This window comes from Pteronotus mesoamericanus, unplaced genomic scaffold (assembly GCF_021234165.1).
Source record: "Pteronotus mesoamericanus isolate MK-2021 breed Mesoamerican mustached bat unplaced genomic scaffold, CSHL_Meso_final contig_25, whole genome shotgun sequence".
Lineage (NCBI taxonomy): Eukaryota > Metazoa > Chordata > Mammalia > Chiroptera > Mormoopidae > Pteronotus > Pteronotus mesoamericanus.
In genome coordinates this window covers 14948533-14968855 of record NW_026555105.1, presented here as the reverse complement: position 1 = coordinate 14968855, position 20323 = coordinate 14948533, and the positions used below count along the sequence as shown (strand labels likewise).

Genomic DNA, 20323 nt, shown 5'->3' with positions numbered 1-20323 from the left:
CAGCCCCTGTCCCACAGGGCTATCTGTCCCTCGGGCTCTGTCCCCTTAGCCAGGCTGGATTTCAGGATGGCCTGAGGTTCTGATTTGGAGCGTGAGACAAGCCCTACCCTTGTCGAAACCCCAGGAAACACGTGGCTCGAACATGGCAAGGATGAGACGGCCCTAGGACCTGGGGCGTGAGGAGGTAGGAAGGAGGGGAAGCCGAGGGCTCACCGCAGCACACTCTGCCTCCCTGAGTTCCTCAGCCTGTGCCCTGCCCTGTCCCAGCTGGGAGCCATGACACAGGCCTCCGGCTTCTCTAGGGCACCTCCCTCACGCCCTGCACATTGTTGCATCTTTTGTGTGCATCACCCTGTACCGAAGCCCTCGACGGGGGCTTGACTTCACAGTTGAGGACACTGAGGCTCAGAGAGATTGCCACTTGCCCAAAGTTCACACAGCTAAAATGCGGTGTCTGGATTCTTATCTCCAGTCTCCTCACTTCTGGTGCAATCTTCAGTCAGCCCTGCAGAGCCGGGCCCTGTTTTGAAGGAAGCACATATCACTTATGTATCGAAAGCCTGGGGAGTGGAGTGTTTTGAGTCCTGCTCGTGGTTTTGGAGGGAGAGTGGTCACACAGGCTGCGGGCCCCTGGGAACAGAGGAACTCCCAGATCTGGCTGTGCTGGCCTCTGTTGGCAGCAGGAAGAGGAGTGCCTGCGGGTTCTGCCTCTTCCTTGCTAGGTGAGCTTCAGCAGTGAACTTGATCTCTCTGAGCCTCTTTCTCTCTTCTGCAAACTGCGGGTTCTGCAGGATGTATCCCAGGGCTGCTGAGGATGAAACAGTGTGACGTGCAAAGCACTTTGCACTTAGCAAATGTCCCACAGGTGCTGGCAGTGTTTCGCCACTACTCCTGATGCGTCTAGCTTCTCGGGCAGAGCCTGGCACAGCTGCTTGCTGCCCCTCACTCTGTGGACATCTAGGGTGGGAGGCAAAGCATGTTCTTTTCCCAGAGAGGGCACAGCTCGGCATGCAGGGGGCAGCCTGGGGCAGGGGTGGACCTCCTGACCTGGGTTTGTCAGGAATCAGGGCCTAAGTTACGCAGTTAAATCATCCTGCAGTCTGGAAACTACTGGGGTTTTAAAAAATTGAAGTGAAATTCACATACCATAAAATCAACCATTTTAAAGTATACAGTTCAGTGGCATTTTGTACCTTCATGATGTTGTGTAACCATCACCTCTGTCTAGTGCCAGCGCATTTTCATCACCCCCAAAGGAACCCCAATACCCATTAGCAGTCATTCCCCAGTTTCTTCCCTGCCCCGACTCTGGGAAACACAAATCTGCTTCCTGTCTGTATGGATTAGCCTATTCCGGACATTTCATGTAAATAGAATCATATAATATGTGGCCTTTTGCATTTGACTTCATTTGCTTACTATAATATGTTCAAGTTCATCCATGTAGGCTGTATTTTATGTTAGGATAATAGTCATTGAATGGATATACTACCTTTTGTTGATCAACATGTTCATCAGCTGTTGGAGAAACTGCTGTTTTTCACAGGGACTTGAAAGAGGACAAGGCTGGTCTGAGAGGGACATACCCCCACGTACATACCGGCTGGGGCTCACCCTAAGGCTCACCCCCTGCCGTGGTGGTCAGAGGGCACTGTGCTCATGGCTCCTCTGGCCTCGTCAGCATGTTAATGCTCAAAATTCAACTAGGTGCTGACGGGGACAACGGGGAGTGGTCCCGGGGGTGGAGACGGTTAAAGATCCACCAGGCACAGAGGACCAGCTTCCTGTGCGGTCCAGCCCCGGGCTCAGGGAGTGCATGGGTCAGACCCGAGGCTCTGGAGCGAGACCTCTGGGCTCAGGTCCCGGCTCCACTGCTTACCAGGTGACCTTGGGCAAATCACTCAACCTTTTTTGTGCCTCAGTTTCTCTTTTGGTTAAATAAATATAAAACACCTACTTGAAAGGGTTGTACTGAGGACTAAATGAGGCCTTTTTTTAAGCACAGAGGAAGGTTCCAAAACATGTTAGCTATCTCCTATCCTTATTTAGTTGGTGTTCAGCCCTAATGTTCGAGCCTTGGGGTCGTGCTGAGCCCCTGACTGGGCCGGGTCCCTGTGGTGTTTCCTCAGGACATGGTCTTAACCATGTGAGTGGTTACCTTCTTCCTGTGCAGCCCTGTGACCCCCACCAAGGCAAGAGCGGGTGGGGTTAGGCTCAGCCCAGGATGTCCGCCTGGCACAGCCTGTATATATGGCCGCCCATCCGCACCCCTTCTCAGGCGTCTGAGGCCCTGCCCCAGTGAGTGAAGTTCATACCTTTTTATTTTGACATAATTTAAAAATTAAAATTAAAAAAATTAAAATTTTTTTAGCTCTAATAAAAAGTAGATTAAAAAATAATGGATACCATCTATTCTGAGCCCAGTATACCCCAGTGATGAAACTATAATATACAATAATTTCACAACCAGGAAATTGACGAAGTAATTCACCAACCCCTAGTGAGATGCTACCTGTTTTCATGCACTTGTGTGTGTGTGTGTGTGTGTGTGTGTATTTAACGCTAAGCAATTTTATTTTTATCACAGGTGTAGATTTATGTGACCACTGCCACCGTCAAGATATAGAATTTAAAAGTATTGATGACATGTTGAACTGATGATATTTTGGATATAGTAGGTTAAATAAGATATATTATTAAAATTTCACCTGTTTCTTTTTTAATTTTGCTACCAGAAAATTTAAAATTACATATGTGGCCCACCTTATATTTCTATTGGACAGTGCGGGTCGAACATTACCATCATTCTAGAAAGTTCCCTCATGCCCCTTTCCAGTCAGCCCTCTGTGACCTCCCAGGCAAGAACTGTTCTGGTGCTTGTTTTTTTTAACCACTACAGGGTTAGAGTATTTTGTTTTCTGTTTTTTTTTTTTGAGGTGAAATTCACTTAACATAAAACTAACCACTTTAAAATACACAAGTTGGTGGCATTAGGTACAACCGCCATCTCTGTCTAGTTCCACAAGATTTTTATCACCCTAAAAGGAAACCCTGTACCCATTAGCTGTCACTCTTTCCTCCAGCCCCTGGCAACCACAAATCTGCTTTTTGTCTCTATGGGCTTACCTATTTTTGGCATTTTATGTAAATAGAGTCCTATAACATGTAATATTTTGACTCTGGCTTCTTTCACTTAGCGTAATGTTTTCAAGGTTCCTCCCTGTTTTCCACAGATCAGTACTTCCTTCCTTTTTATGATCAAACGTATGTGCACACTGGGATTGTTTCCACCCTTTGGCTATTTTTTAGCTGTTGTGCATCGTGCTGTTATAGTGTTATGAAGACGAGTGTACATATATTTGTTTGAGCTCCTGTTTCCAATTATTTTGGGGATATACCTAGGAGTGGAACTGCTGGGTCATATGGTAATTCTGTGTGTAACTTTTTGGGGAACTGCCAGACTGTTTTCTGCAGGAGCTGTGCCATTTTTCAATGTATGAGGGTTCTAATTTCTCCACATCCTCACCAACACCTGTTATTGTCTGCTTTTTGATTATAGCCACCCTAGTGGGTGTGAAGTATGCAATTAGTTTTGCTTGTTCTAGGAAATCACACACAGCATGACTTCTTGTGTGTGTGAGGCTTCTTTCCTTCAACTTATAAGTGAGGATATTTGAAGTATGTGGTGTGATTGCCTAAAAAATAGTGTTCTGGCCCATGGAGTATATTAAAGGGGACGATAAGATCCTTTAAGGCAGCCCTGGCTGGTGTGGGTCAGTTGGTTGGAGTGTCATCCCGTAGACAAAAAGGTTGCAGGTTCAGTTCTGGTCAGGGCACATACCCAGGATGCAGGTCAGGGTGCATGCCCTAGTTGGGACGCATATGAGAAGGCAACCAATCGATGTCTCTCTCCCTTTCCCCTTATCTAAAAGTAATGTGTGTGTGGGGGGGGGAAGCCCTTGGGTGAGGATTTGGGGAAAAAAAAAGAGTCTTTAAGGTAAAAGTGAGAGCTTGCTTCCTCACCCCTACCCCCAAATCCCTTGCTAAGAAGGAGCAATCAGGGTGCTTTGATAGAGGACAAAAGGTCTATGTTGTATTCAGGGAAGTTCTCTCTGAGAAGGTGACCTGAGGAGACCTGAAGGATGAGAAGGAGCCAGGCATGCAGAAAGATGGAGGAGGCTGGGCTAGAGGAGAACATTCCAGGCAGAAATAACAGCATAAGCAAGGGCCCTGGGGCAGGGAAAGCCTCCAGGGGTTCAGTGCTAATTTGGGAAGGGTGTGAAATCAGTGGACAGGGATAAGGGATACTGCTGATGGGAGGTGGTATAGAGGACACAACCTTGTGTTAGCTTTGAATGGGCCTGGGATCAGAAAGGCCACACACCGTACCAGCCTTCTTGCTGCCTTCCTAGCTCCAAGGGGCAGCTCATCCAAGATACTGTGGCTCGTCCCAGTGTCTTGCAGCCTCTCACACTGAAGGGCTGGGTTGGGGAGGATGCAACCAGGAGCAGCTGAGTCTGATATTCCAGGACACAGCCCTGCAATACCCACAGTGACCCTCACCCAGGCCCCGCATGCTTGGAAGCCTGAGTCTCACCCACGTGCGCCCTCACCCTCTGAGTCCGTGGGGGATTGAGGCGGGGACAGCGCAAGGCTTGGCCTGGTGCCCTCCCCTCACTGGAGAACTTGGCTCTAAAGCTCCAAGTCCAGATCCACGCTCTGGACAGCTTCCTGGAGCATCGAGAACAGGCTGTCCTGCACAGAGTCCTGGCCCTAGGACCTGTGTGCACCTGAGCCCCGTGTGCATGAGGAAAACTGACCCCAGGCCTGAGTTACATAAGGACATCTTTGGAATTTGGCTCCTTTTGAAATGAAATGGGAAAGCTACACCCACACAAACAGGTATGGGGGATTAAATGGGAGGGAAACGGCCTCCGGTCACCTGTGGGTCAGCCTGCATTCCGAGTGTTGGTTTGTTCATTCAGCAAACAGTATTGACACCTACACTGGGCCAAGCCCCATGGGGGTGGGGGCGGTGTATGAGAGCAGATATCCGGTAAATGTTTGTGGGAAAGAGAGAGGAGAGGGGAAGACATTCAGGAAGAAGGAAAGGAAGGAAGAAAGGAAGGGAGGAAGGGAGGAAGGGAGGAAGGAAGGAAGGGAGGGAGGAAGGAAGGAAGGAAGGAGATGGATTGAAATGCCCTCACAGAGCTCACAGCTGTGTCCAGTCATGTGACTAAATATTTACAAACTAGCTCAGCGTTGATCAGTAGAAATATAATGTAAACCACATACTTAATTCAAACTTTTGTAGTAGCTGTATTAAAGTAGAAAAGAAACAGGTGAAATTAACTGGTATAATCTATTTTCTTTAACCCAACATATCCTTGCAACATGTCATTTGTATAGAAAATTGAACCATTTTTGTTATTTATTTATTTTTTTGGTGCTAAATCTTCAAAGTACACTCACAGCACATCTCAGGCCAGATTATGCACATTTCAAGGCCTCCAGGGCCCCACAGGGCTCAAGGCCACTGTGAAGGGTGACAGGTGCTCTGGTGAGGCACCCACTGCCTGCTGACAGCAATTTAATTCAGGGTCAAGGGAGACTTCACTGAGGTGGTGCATTCAGTCATCTATCCATTTGCCCCTTTAATGTTCAACTTGTGTCTATGGGATGTCTCCTGCCTGGGTGTGAGGGCTGGGCAGCGATTTCGCTGCTGGAAACAAGGGAAGGATATTTCAGACCGAGGGGGAGGGCAGATTGCAAGCTCTAGGAGGGCAGAGCCGGTGTCTGTCTTGTTCACTGCTGCGTGCCCACACTGGGTCCGGAGTTGGTGCCTAGCAAGTACTTGTGGAGGAGGGAAAGGAGAGGGAGAAGTTGGGTGCACAGGAGACTCAGGAAGGAATGGTGAGGGAAGTAGAGGCTCGAGCATCAGAATCACCGGGAGAGCTTGTTAAACTGCAGATTCCTGGGCCCTGCCCCGGACTTCCCAATTCAATAGGTCCAGGGCAGAGCCATAGGACTTGCGTTTCCAACCAGCTCCCAGGTTACGCTGCTGTTTGTTGCTGGGCCCACACTGTGAGGACCACTGAGTGAGCTTGTGAACAGTGTGAAGGCAATGGGGAGCCACGAGAGGCTTTTGAGCAGGAGAGGAGCACGTTCAGGTCTGTGATTTAGAAAACTCTAGGTGGCTCCTGGGGACAGGGGATTGCAATTCCCCCTCACCTCTCTCCAGCCAGGTCAGGGGGACACTTAACTCAGGGGGGTACCTCAAGACCTGGTCCCATCCTCACGCAACGCAGAAGCCCAGGCAATGCCCCTAGAACAAGAAAGAGACCCGGGTGATAACGGATGTGTCTGTAGCACTGTGGGTGGAAACAGAAACCCTTAGTCAGCTGTAGGATTCAGCGAAGAATTTCTCTGGTTAATGGAAATTCAGCTGACTGGAGTGGTGGGGAGGCTTTTTATCCTCTACCTCAGATAGTCTTAGGAGTTTTAACTCCTCTTTTACAGATAAGGGAAACTGAGGCTCAGATAGAGGGGATGAGATCAGATCACTGGGAAATAGTGGGGTCTGAATTCTTAGCCATCACACCTGTGTTTTCGTGCCAGGTGCCATGTCGATTGCCTGTCCCCCAGTGGTATGTTTTGGTGGCCTCTCTCCAGGATGGGAATGTTTGTAGCAAAGGTCAGAGTAGCCCTCTCATCCCGCTGGCTCAGAGCCTGGCACTGGGCATGCTGGTGGAACAGGACACAGGAAGTCTCCAGGCTGTGGATCCTTGGCTCTCACACCTGGGCTCCGGTTCAGCTCTGAGACGTGCATGGAAATCATCGTGGCGGAGCAAGCGTGGAGTGCAGCTGCGGGGTTACTGGAGCCTCTTACCAGCATAGATTGGGGCAAGTTAATCAAACTCGCCATGCCTCATTATCTCCATTTGTAAAGTAGGAGCTATCAAAGAGGCTGCCTCCCTCCTGTCGTTCCGGGCTGTTGTGGGGAGTCTGAGACATTCCTGCATAGTGCTAGGCATGCAGTTAAGTGCTCCATAAATGTGAGCTCTTTCTGTCACCGGCTTGTTAGACGCTGATGTAACTGCTCTTGTTCCCACATCGGGCTGAGTCCTGGGGACAAGAGGGTTAAGGACAGTGTATTTTCATCTATTGCTGGGAGCCTCGGCAGATGATGCTCAGGTCCCAGGGCTGGGGACGTTTCCAGCAAAGGACTCCCAAGTCCTGTACTGAACTCTGTCCCCAGCAGCTTCCTTGGTCCCTCCCAGCCAGGCCCTGCTAAGAACAGTGGGTTCCAGAAGCTCTGCAAAGCCTGCAACTTGCTCCCCCTCCCAGCCCAGCCAGTGGATTTTTCCATTTCGTGCAGAAGAAATGCTCCGTTTCCTCTCTGCCCACCCAGCCTCCGTGGTTTCTGTTTCTGAGCAGGCAGAACATGGGTATCTTGATGTCACACAAAGTGGTTCAGCAGGAGGGGAGGCTGCAAAGGACAGGGGCCCTGGGGAAGGTGACCTGGTGGCAGACAACCTACGCTTTGAGATTATTGTCTCTGTTCTAATGCAACAAGGAAGCCGTGTCTGTATCAGAAATCACAAAACCAAATACCAGCAAATACTACCCCCCAGCCAATAAACAGGAAACAGGAGCTAGATAAAAATACCATCCTATGTGCAGCTGTAGCCTCCACTATTCAGGTTGCAGAAGGTTGAGCTCTTGACAGGAAATGTGACTGCTTTTGGAAGGAGAGGTGGCTGAGTTGGGGTGGGGATGGGGGACGGGGGACGGTGGTGAGAAAAGGGAGGCATAGCAGGCTCTCGGGATGGGGGTGTGTCCCCTTCAATTTCTTCAGCAGGTGAAGAAATTGAGTCTGATCTGCTCCTGCCCCTACTGGCCACAACCTCAGTGTCCACCTTGAACATACATGTATTGCTTCCTCTGCTACCTGAGACCTTTAGACTTTTTTTGTGAGGGTGAAATGATGGTGGATTCTAACATATTTTGTTAGCCACTAAGTGCTGCGCCAGAATCCGCAAGCTGCTGCTATAAAGGGCCAGATAAGAAATAACTGTAGGCCGTAGGGGCCATACAGCCTCTGTAATGACAGGAAAGCAGCCACGAGCAATATGGGAACAAATGAGTGTGTGTTCCAATTAAACTCCATTTATGGACACTGGTAGTTGGCTTTCATATAATTTTCAGGTGTCATGAAATATTATGCTTTTATTTTTTCTAATCCTCACCTGAGGATGTGTTTATTGATTTTGATTTGAGAGAGAGAAGCATCAATGCAAGAGAGAAACATGGATTGGTTGCCTTCCATATGCACCCCAACTGGGGATAGAAATGACCAGGAATCAAACCCTTAACCTTTTGGTGTTTGGGACAATGCTCCAACCAACTGAGCCACCTGGCCAGGATAAAATGTTAACTCTCTTCTGATTTCTTCCCCCAACCATTAAAAAATATATAGAGACACCATCCTTGGAAGCAGTTCAAAATTGCAAGACTTGGCCATTGGACTGTATAGTTTGCCAGCCCTTACACGATACAAACAAAGGGGTTATTGCTGTTTTTTAACCACCTGCCCATCATAGAAGTCACAGCCTCAGCATTTCCTTTGTGGTTTCAGCTGGCTTGAGCACTCGCTTCTGACTAGGATCTCAGCAGACATACAGTTTTCACCCTCTTGGGTGTGAACTACCATTCTGCGGAGGGTTTTTGTTTTTTAGTGAAGTTGGCGAATTGCGATTCTAAAAGTAATACATGCGTACTTTTAAATGTTTGGAAAATTCTGGCAACTATAAAATAAAAATCACTGATAACCACAATTAATATCTTAATTTTTTCCAATGAAAAGTGTGTGTATGTGTGGAATGAATGTTTTCTTTCCAGTTGAGAGTGCATTGAACGTATAGTTTTGATCTCTTGTTTTTTCCATTCTACATTATCTAGCAAGCATTTCCCCGTGTCATTAACAACCCCTCAGATACCATCTGCAGAATGTTCCATTATTTGAATGTTCCATCATTTCCCTAATCAGTCCCCCATTGTTTAGACATTTGGCCTGCTTCTGGCATTCCTTGATGATAAACAATGTATATAAACTATGCTGCTGTGAACATCCTTATCCATAAATCTTTGTCTCCCCTCTGATCTTGTTTTTTTATTGTACACGAGCTAAATATTACTAGGAAAACTTGTGGTTCTGACTTATATACTGACATTTTTTGTTTTCCTGAATTTTGCTTTACTGATGATGCAATTTGTAAGATTTCCTGACCGGTAAGGGCTTACTGCTAGCCCCAAGTATCCACAGCTCTGCTTTCTGTTTATGATTTCATTTTGAAGTATCTTTAAAAAATCAACTTAATGTTGATTATCTCCTCTTTCTTCCCTGAATTCCATTCTGCATCTTATTAATAATGTTGCCACCTTCGTTTGTGTGTGTGTGCGCATGCGCACGTGTGTTTGCATTTGCCTGTTTTTTATCTGAGCATTCCTTTGTTTTTTGTCTCTCTTGTTATTTTGTTGGGATATATCTCTTGTAAGCAGCACACAATTGAATTTTTTTGCCTTTTGGCAACCAAAGTTTTACTGCCTTATAGGAGAGGATACATGATGTTATGTTTTGTTATAGTAGAGGTTTGGTTTTTGGTCATCTTACTTCATGCTTTGCAACATTGGTGTTTCTGTTATTTTTTAAAATTTTGTGACTTTAATGAATTCTATGCTTATCTGCTCTTACCTTTTCCATTGATAGAGAAGATAGAAATCCTGATTTCAATTTCTTGGATAATTACCTTTAAAATTTTCACAGATCTTGTTTGACTTCCTTGGTTAGATAAGCAGAGCCCTGAGTGGGATTTGCCTCGTCCCAGGTAGCACAGTGTTGAGGGAGAGAAGCAAGTCACAGCGTCTTCGGAGAAGATTGAGAACTAGGCAGATAGGCAAGGGAGAGAGGGAGGTGGTTATGAAACAGCAGAGCGGGACCAGGGGAACAAGACGGGAAGTTTAGAGTGGGCAGGTGAGAGCTGGAGGAATTTTCCACCCTGCAGGCAACTTGTTTTCTCTGCTTAAATAGTGATAAGAATAGATTTTATTCTTGGCTATACTAGAGCGAGAATCTCTTGTCACTAATCATGCCTAAAATACTGGTTGTGCCCAGAATCCGCCTGACTAGAACTGAGTCTCAGCACTTAGTAGCTAAGCGAGCTTGAGTCCACTGTAGAAGTTCCCTGTGGAATGGGTTGGTAATCGCAGCTAAGTCACAGGGTTGTTGTGGGGGTTACTTGGGATGAGACGCGACACTTGGAGAACACTCAGTGGATGTTAGCTATGGCGACGATGGCTGTGAAGCCATTTTCATGTTGATGTGTATGTGGCTCCTACCTGGAGGGCTGGGAATATTTTTATCTGTTGTTCGCCCAAAGACCTGAACTAACTGGGCTATTTAAAAAAAAAAAAAAAAAAAAAGAACGAGAGAAATGAAGTGAGACAGACGGGGTTAGGGGAACACAGGAATTGGGGAAGAGGGGTGCAGGGCGCTTGGGGGGAGAGAAGAACGGGGATAAGCGCGGATACCTGGGAGAGTTCCCAGGCGGCCAGGCTCCGTGGGGCAGAAGGGAGATCAGGTTCCTGGGTCCCTGCAGAAGCTGCAGGGACAGGGCTGGGAGAATTCTGGAAGCAGAATTAGCGGAGAACAGGGACCTGGCAGAGCTGAGGTCTGAAGTATTCAAAAAGGAATGGTGACGTTCGAGGGCCATATTTCTGGACAAACAGCACCGTTGCCTTCAGACCCTGAGATAAAGTGCTGCTGGTCAAAGCGGGGGTGCCGGGGGCAGGGTGAGGGGGAAGAGGCAAGACACCCCTGGTGGGGGTAGCCTGACAGAATGGGAGGGGAGCAGAGGGAGAGGGCGAAGTGCACACAGACACTGTCTTTGCAGCTTTGGTGGAGAAACCTGACAGACTCACATCTTCTCCACATTAGATAAGTTAAATGCAGTTCTCCCTCCCCTTGAGAAAATTGAGTGCGTCAGTGTTTGCTCCCACATTAGGAAGTGACTCCTCATCATGCCCATGTTTCGGGAAGACTGCACCGTTCTCTGGAAGGCTATCTGAAGCTTCCTTTGTACATAGGCTTCCCTGGTTTCTTTCTGTTTGGGTATTTGTTTAGATTTTATTTTTTCCAGAACAGCTGTAGGTTCACAGTAAAATTGAGGGAAGATACTGAGGTTTTCTCTACAGCCCCTTGTCTCCCATATGCACAGCCTGCCCCGTTTTCAACAACCCCCACTAGAGTGGGATATTTGTTACTAGTTATCCACCTACGTTGACACATCATAATCACCCAAAGTCCATAGTTTACACTGCAGTTCACTTGGTGTTGTACATTCTATAGGCTTGGACAAATGTATGATGATATGGATCCATCATTAGGGTATCATACAGAGCATTTTCCCTGCCCTAAAATTCTCTGTGCTCCACCTATTCATTGGTTCCCTCCTCCCCAACTCTTGGCAACCAGTGATTTACTGTCTCCATAGCTGTATCTTTTCCAGAATATCATAGAGTTGGAATCATGCATTGTGTAGTCTTTTCACATTGGCTTCCTTCACTTAATGTGCATTTAAGTTTCTCCCATGTCTCTTCATAGCTTTAGAGCTCCTTTCTTTTTAGCATTGAATAGCATTTCATCGTCTGGATGTGCCATGGTTCTTCCATTCACCTACTGAAGGACATCTTGGTTACTTCCAGGTTTTGATGATTATGAATAAAGCTGCTATAAACATCCATGTGCAGGTTTTTGTGTGAACACAATTTTCAATTCCTTTGATTAAATACCAAGGAGTACAGTTGCTGGATTATATGATAAAAAAATTATGTTTAGTTTTGTAAGGAGCCACCAAAAGTGGCTGTAACATTTGCATTCCTACCGGCAATGGATGAGAGTTGACTATATTTATTTATGCAGGTTTATTTCTGGGGTCTCCATTCTGTTCCATTGATCTATGTGTCTATTTTTTCGCCAATATCACACTGGCTTGAGGACTGTAACTTGATAGTAAGTCTTGAAGTCAGGTAACATCAGTGCTCTGACTTTGTTCTTTTCCTTCAATTTTGTGTCGGCTATTCTGGGTCTTTCACCTCTTCATAGAAACCTTAGCATCAGTTTGTCAATATTCACAAAATAACTTGCTGAGATTTTGATTGGGATTGCATGGGATCTATACCTCAAGTCGGGAAGAACTGACATCTTGACAATGTTGAGTCTTCTTATCCATGAACGTGGAATATCCCTCCATTTTTAAACTTTTCTATGATGTCATCCCTCAGAGTTTTGTAATTTTTCTCATGTAGATCTCATACCTATTTTATTATATGTCCCTGGTATGTTTATTTTTGTTTTCTTAGGAGAAAAATTATTTTATTTGTTCATTCTTTCAGTAAATATCTGTTGAGCTCTAACTCTCAGTGCTGGATTCCCTAAATAAGAACACAGACAAGATTTGCCCATAGAGAGCTTGCATTCTAAAGGGTCTGCAATCACTTTTCCTGCACGTACCTAATACTAGATTTAAGCTACACAATGCAGAGGCATCTGGGTAGCTGATGTGAGTCTCTGTCAATGACTCCTGTTTCAGCACAGCCACGTGTCGTGGGCGTGGAAGTTCCAGAGAGGAGAAGATTATAGCCACATGCCTGGTGTTCCCTTGGCCATCTCATCCTCACGTCCTGAGGGTATTGGAGATGGTAAGAAGGAAACTGGCTTCTGTGTATAAGGCAAGGGATGAAGATTCTCTCTGAGATGGGAAAGTCAGTGGCCCAGTCTGGGACCACTGCTGGCCAGAGGACAGAGCTTAGAACAGCCTGAGAAAGGTTGCCCTGGCCAGTCCTCAGGCTTGGGTGGAGGCCTGGCAGGCTCTACTTGCTCATATAGTCATCAGCTATTGACCAGGAACCTGAACTATGTCACAGTAGCTGAAAAGTCTCCCACCCCTCCAGAGCCTACAGCCTAGTAAAGACACAGACAAATCCATACACAACCACAGTGTGGGGACACAACCACAGTACAGGGTTGAATGATCTCAGGGAGGGAACAGAATGTGCACGAGGGTGCCTGGCCCAGCTTGGGTGTGTTGGGGGAGGCTTCTCTGAGGGAATAACATTTAACCTAAGTCCTAGAGGCTAGGTAAGAATTAATCAAGTGAAGTGAAGGCAGAGAAGGACAGGCAGAGAGGACAGCATGTAACAAGATTTGGAGATACAAGAGAGAAGGTGACACATGGGTAGTCCCGAAAGTGTCCATGGTGATTAAGAGGGATAATGGCAGGACAGGGGAACAGAGGCCAGATCATGTAGGGTCCCGAAGGGACCAAGTGGCCAGTGGTCTTCCTCCTTCCCTCCTCTTCCATTAAGTAGCAATTGAGCACCTACTGTGTACTGGCTACTTCCTGTGCACTGTGTGTACAGTAATGAATGAGATGGATGCTGCACGGACCTTACAGACTTCCAAGCTGGCAGAAGAATGAGTTCCCAGCAAGGTGCTCAAGGCTCATCTTGGAGCCCCTGCCTCTTCTTTTAAACTTAAGATACAATTCACATATCAAAGAATTCACCCTTTTAAAGAGTACAATTTGTGGTCTTCAGTGTAGTCCCAGCGTTGTATAACCATTACTACTATCTAATTCCAGAAAATTTTTGTCAATCCCAAAGGAAACCCTATACACACTATCAGTTTCTCCCATTCCCCTCCCCTCAGCTCTTGACAACCACTAATCTACTTTCTATCTTTATGGATTTATCTATTCTTGACATTTCATATCAATGAAATCATACAATATGTGACCTTTTATGTGTGGCTTCTTTCACTTAGCATAATGTTTAAAAAAATTTTTTTTATTGTTGTTCAGTTGCTGTTGTCCCCATTTTTCCCCCATTGGCATAATGTTTTTAAGGTTCATTTATATTGTAGCCTGTGCTTCATTCCTTTTCATGGCTGAATAATATTCCACTGTATGAATATAACACATTTTGTTGATTCATTCATTCATTGGTGGACATTTGGCTTGTTTCCACTTTGGGGATATTATGAATAATGCTGCTATTAACATTTACAAGTTTTTGTGTGGGCATATGTGTTCGTCCTTTTTGGGTATATACCTAGGAATGGAGTTGCTGGATAATACATACGGTCTTCCACAGTTATTTTTGTAGGAACCACCAGACTGTTTTCCAAAGCAGCTGTGCCACTTTACATTCCCACCAGCAGTGCATGAGGGTTCCAGTGTCCCCACGTCTTTGCTAACACTCGTTAGGCTCTGACCCCTCTTCTTCTCGAATGGGCCCTGGAGAGGCACTCTGGGGAGGAGCAAGGCCCATCTCCCTGGTCTGGGCATGTGACTTTGAGGGAAGCTGAGGTCTTCCTTGCCTACCCTCCACCACGGGTGAGTCATCGCCTGGGATCCTGGGATGAACTGCTTGGCCTGCACCAGCCACTGCAGAAGCCACCATTAGACTTGACTGAGTTCCCACCCCCAGCCCCAGGCAGCTAAGCTTCCCTGGAAGCAGCTATTTCTGACTATTTCTGTTCCAGGGAGGAGCAGTGGTGGGTGGAAAATTTGAAATTGCCCAGTGGGGTGATTTTGAAGTGCAGTGCATTTGAGGACTCAGGACAACCTTGACTTGAGAGGAGACTAAAGGGGCAGGTTTTGAGAGCGTTGGTCCTTCTGGTATTGTCCAAGCAGCAGGCTGGGCCTCCTGAAACCGGAGAGCACACGAAGGACGGCTAGAGAGCTGGTCTGACCAGGCTGCAGGTGCTGGACCCCATGAAACGCTGTGCAACGCAGACCTGGGGCCTGAGGAAGGGAAGGAAATGGGGTCAGGCTTTTCCTCGGAGGAGGCGGAGCCTGGTGGGTGGGTGTGGCAGCTGGCGGCAGGCCACCGGAGTTCTTGGAATCTGGGGTGGGATGCAATCTGATTAGAATGGAGAGGCAGCAGGAAGACGCACAAAGAAGCGTCGGAGCTCAGGCTCTGGAGGCAGCCCCGGAGCTGCCTCTCAGTTGCGATAGGACCTCAGGCTGAGTGTTGACCTCAGCATCCCCATCTACAAACGACACCGGCAAGGTTGTTGCAATGACCATTAACGATTGTTGTCTTTGTGATCCTGTCATGTTCTAGAACACTGAACTGTGGGTGATGTTCTTGATCTTTCTTTTAGTTTTTTGCCGCCTATGTGGCTCTCTTCACACTGACATTTGCATCTCATCCTGCACTTCGCTTTGCTGCCCACGTTCCTTCCTTTGCTAAAATTGTTTGGCACGATATTAACACATTGGTCAAGTGGTCAGCCTTTGGAGGCAGCCAGGCCTGGGTTTGAATCCCAGCTTTGCCATTCTCAGCCACTCACCCCTGGACAAGACATTCACATGGTCAAACATGAGCCTCCGTTTTTCCTCAATTGGGACAAGAAGAGCAGGCAGTTAATTAATAATAGCAAGTCATTAACCCTCATAACTAGAGCAGGAGGACTAATGGATTTGACGGATGTAAAACGCTTAACACTGTGCCTGGCACACAGTTAGTGCTGGGCAGTGGAAAGGACAATGAGGACACAGGGCAGCGGAAGTGAGGACCAGGACCCTGGGCAGGAGGAACACGGCAGGGCCTGGGAGTGGGGCGGAAGGGCTCCCTCGGTCAGCTGCCCGGTCCGGTTGCATGGACAGGGAAGGCTCAGGGAGGGCTCTTTGCTACTTCATTTCTGTGCAAAATCCATTCTAGTTGCTTTTCAGTCCTTGAGCCACACTCTTTGTAGTGCCCCATATCCGCAGGTCTACACACATGTCCCCAAGAGGAGGACATGTCCCCACTGTCCCATGGCCCCAGGAGCAAGTGGCCCTGTGGGCCATGGACCATTCTTCCCTTTATCTCTTCCTTCCTTTGTTCATTCACACAATAGATACTTCTTTAAAAATGTTTTCAAATGTTTATTTTTTAATAAGATGTAGATATTTAAGCTGTACAGCATGATGTTTGTATACATAGCGAAATGATTTGTACAGTCAGACTAATGAACACATCCTTTGCCTCATACAGTTACTTTTTTTGAGATGTTGGTCAAAGGGTACAAAGTTGTGAATATGCAGGATGAGTAAGTATAGAGATCTAAGGTACAGTGTGATGACTGTTAGTTAATAATAATGATTATTGAGTACTAGAAATTTGCTAAGAGTAAATTTCAGGTGCCCTTACCACAATAGGGTTTGTTTGTTTGTTTGTTTGTTTGCATCTCTGCTATGGACTGGGATTCATGGCAGGCACTGGCGACAGCAGTCAATGAGATGGACATGTCCCTGCCCTTGTGGAGACCCCCAAAACTAAACACCTATATAATTCTTATATACTACTAAGTAATCACCCTGTCATTTCAAATTATGGTAGTCAGTGCTATGATGCAAAAATGCAGAAATGCAGGGTACTTTGGGATAAAATAACTGGGGTGACTTGATTAAGATTGAGGTGATCCTGGAAGGCCTCTTAGAGGAGGTGACATTTTGGCTGGAATCTGAAGGATGAAGAGAAAATTGTTGGCTTAAGAATGGGAAGAAAATGTGTGTGTGTGTGAGAGAGAGAGAGAGAGGAGAGAGAGAGAAGGCCTTGGGGAGCTCAGTTCTTGTTTTGTTTTGGGAAATGAAAGAAGCCATCGTAACTGAATCAGTGAGTAACTGGGGAGAGAGGTGGGATGATGGGACGAGGTGGGAGGTGAGCAGGGGCAGGGACTTGCAGTGCGTTGGAGGCCACATTGCTGGGAGCTGGATGGGAAGGGAAGCGAGATGGGAGGGGGGAGGAGATCTTGGTGACTGGGTATCCCACAGACACGACTGTGTAGGTCACGTGGACAGGTGACAGCCACTCAGCGCCCGAGTGCCCCGGCAGATGCCGGTTGCCCAAGGTCCACCTTCAGGGGCAGACACCTCTGTCTGGCTGTCCCCAGTTCCCTGTGTCCCAAGGCGGGGGCAGGAACCGCACCTGTGGTTGCGCTGACCAGCTCCAGGTCGGTAAGTCTGCTCTGGGGGCAGAGTGGGTCGGGTAGCAAAGAAAACACAAGGTTGTCAGTGGTGATTTCTGCCCAATAAGGCAGCCACCATCAGCTTCCTGCCGAGATGGGCCTGTTCAGGCTCACTCGCTACAGCTGGAGATAGAGGGGAGCAGATGGCCCTGCCTGGCCCGGATTCCAGCCAGATTGCCAGGGAGGTGTGGGCAGAGCGGTGGGGTTGGCACCAGGAGCGGGAATACACAGGGGGAGGGCGGCAGCCACGTCTTTGCCATCACCGTGCGGTCTTGCCTGCATGGAGACCTTAACTGTGGCCTCCCTGCGGTCCTCGAATCAGCAGCTGCTCAGAGCCCCCTGGAGAGAGATGGCATCTGTCTTTTATGATCACGTGCAGAGCTCTTGAGAAATGCAAGATGTCAGTGGTTATATTCCCAGCTCCCAGCGCACAGCAGGACCAGGCAGGAGCTCAGTGGTTGTGTTTTATGTTTATTTCTAGAAGAAATGAGAGGAGTAGCTCTCAGGTGTTGTTTTCCCTAATCCTCATAGCAACCCCACAAAGGAGGCGCTGTTGTGACCCCATTTTACAGATGAGGACACCGAGGCACAGGGAGGAGGAGGAACTTGCCTGAAGCCACAGCTAAACAAGTGTGCGGGGTCAGGGGACAGATGGGTCACTCTGGCAAACTGGTGGACAAACTTGGGGGCAGGGAGCAGACCTGAGTGTAGACGAAGTGGTCACTGAGTCTGGCTAGAGGGGAGAGCATGCCCTCTCTTGGTGCTCCCTGAGACTCAGTCGACCCCTGAGACCCTAGCAAGCCAGCTTTCTCCACTGTGTAAGGTGCTCAGAGAGCAAGAGGTGAGCCCGGAGGGGCAGGGAGACAGGACTGCTGGGCATGGCTGAGCAGGCTGGGCACGCACAGCTCCAGAGCCAGCCGTTCACACGACAATGGCATCATTCCCCCGGAGTTCTGCAGGGTGGCAGCCCTTTAGGCAGGGCTGAGCTGTGCAGGACCTAGAAGACCAGGGTCTGCGAACCTGGTCTGTAAGAGCCAAGTAGTAAATATTTTAGGCCACGTGGGTCCCAGGTCTCTACTGTAGCTACGCAGCCCTGCTGTTGGGGGGCGATAGCAGTCATAGGTAACATGTAAATGGATGCGTGCAGACGAGTTCCAGTAAAACTTAATTTACAAGAACAGGCTGCCTGCCAGGTTTGGCCCATGGGCCATAGATTGACGACCCCCATGATGGCCACTGGAGGATTCTGAACTTCATTCTAAGAGCAACATGGAGCCACGAGAGGGTTTTAGGCAGGGAGCAGGTTCATACTTAAAATGGCCCTGAAAGTTCTGACTGTGCCCTGTCCCTCCCAAGGCAAGGTTTCTTCTTCCTTGTTTCTGGCTCTCTGAACCCTTCTATCTGCAAGTAGAGGCTTAGCCTGAGACCCGAAGGCCTCTGATGCTTAAGAAGAAGGGGAAATTGCTATGCATTCTCCGGTCACCTCCGTCCCTGCGCCAGCTCTCAGCACAGGTCTGGCCACTCAGCGGGGCGCCAGCGATTCTTGCTCCTATTTGTGGCCTCGGGCAGAGTGGAGCCACTCTGTGCTCATCAGCCTGGGTTTTGAAATCAGAGGGTTTGATTTCCTCCCCTTGGCCACGTGTGACTATGAGCTACACTTTCCTGACCCTCTGTCTCCTCTTCTCCAGTTGGGGAATAATTACAGGCGAGAGTCCATGGCAGAGAGAGGCTCTGCGTTGACCTGGGTACATAGGAAGTGCTCAGTGAGAAGACACTGTTGAAAGAAGAATCGTTGTTCTTGCTAAACCCCAGAGGCAGGAGAGCCTGGTTGTGGCCTGGGGGGTGGGGTCTTTGCTCCAGGAAGCTGTGTCCAGAGGCAGGCTCCGAGCCAGAGCAGAAGTAGTATCACTGTGGGGACCTTGGCTCATGAGTAGTAAGGGCCCCTTAGAGATAGAGTGAGTTGTTCCACCTCTTGGGCTGAAAATAACGGCCTGGCGTTGGAGTAATTACATATCTTGGTCTCCCACACAGCATGGAGGACACCCCAATAATTACTGTGCACACAGGCTGCTTTTGGTAGCTGAAGCTTAATTTCTGCCTCAAAGAGTGTCTCCTGTACAGACAGGGAACCTGGTCTACCACCCAGCCCCATGGGATTTGAATCCTTGCTTCATGTGAATAGAACCTTCCTGGATAGGAACATAACGGCCACCCCTGCTCCCTCTAGGCCACGGCCGGGCTCAGGGCACCCTCATGGGCCCACGGACAGGCTGGGCCTTGGTGATCAGTGGTTTTGCCATAATCTCTCATGGCGCTTAGGCTGGGACCAGCTACCAGGGCACCCATGGCTCTGCAGGAGGGACCCACAGGCCGCACTGCTCACCACAGACATGAGCCATCTGGGGTCAGCACCAGAGGGTGGCTTGCTTGGCTCAGAGAGGGAGAGACTGTGTCCTTGGGCTGAGCGAGGGGGCAGCTGATTAGGTCAGGGTTCCAAAAGGGTTGTTGAGGACTTGCTGTGTGCCAGGCCTTCAGGAAAGGGCAGTACCTACTGTCCCTACCCTGCCCTCTTGGGGCTTAGTGTCCTATGGCAGACAGAACCAAAGCCCATAATTACCCAAACAGGTATGTGATTGCAGTTGTGATAAGGCTATTGCTGAGACTCACAGGAGTGGTGGGTCTACCTAACCGGGGGGAGTGCCCTACCTGCGGAATCTGAGCTGAGAACAAAAGCGTGAGGAGCAAGGCAGCTGTGTGGGTGTGTGAGTGCATGGGTGCCACATGTGCTAAAAATGGGTGCATGGATGAGGGTGGATGGGTGGATGGTAGATGGGTGGGTGAATCAATTGATGATTGAGTCTTCCAGACAGTGGGAACAGGCTAAGCAAAAGCTCAGAGGCCAGAGGAAGTGTGGCAATCCTGTAGCTGACAAAAGACCACTGTGGAAAAGGTGTTTGGAGCTTAAGAAATGAGACTGGAGAGGTATATAGGTAGGTAGGAGCACTGTGCACAGCTGAGCAGGCTGTGCACTGCCCTGCTCCAGGCGTGCCAGTCTTACAGACCACGGTGTGAGTGGTGCCCACTGGAATTACGCAAGATCGGGGCCAGCAAGCAGGGATAAACCCACAGCAAGGGTTTTGACTTTGCTCCTAGAGCAATGGGGAGCCATAGAAGGGCTCTAGCAGTCGGTGATGGGCCTATGTCCGTGTGTAATGGCCCCAAGCAGTATGAACACATGACATCCTTAGT

General features: G+C 48.3%; 1 protein-coding gene across 1 annotated transcript in view; it reads left to right on the top strand.

Moving 5' to 3' along the window:
• PPP1R16B (protein phosphatase 1 regulatory subunit 16B) overlaps positions 1-20323 on the top strand; it is an 86038-nt gene that overhangs the window by 49899 nt on the left and 15816 nt on the right. The gene's annotated exons all lie outside the window — the stretch shown is intronic.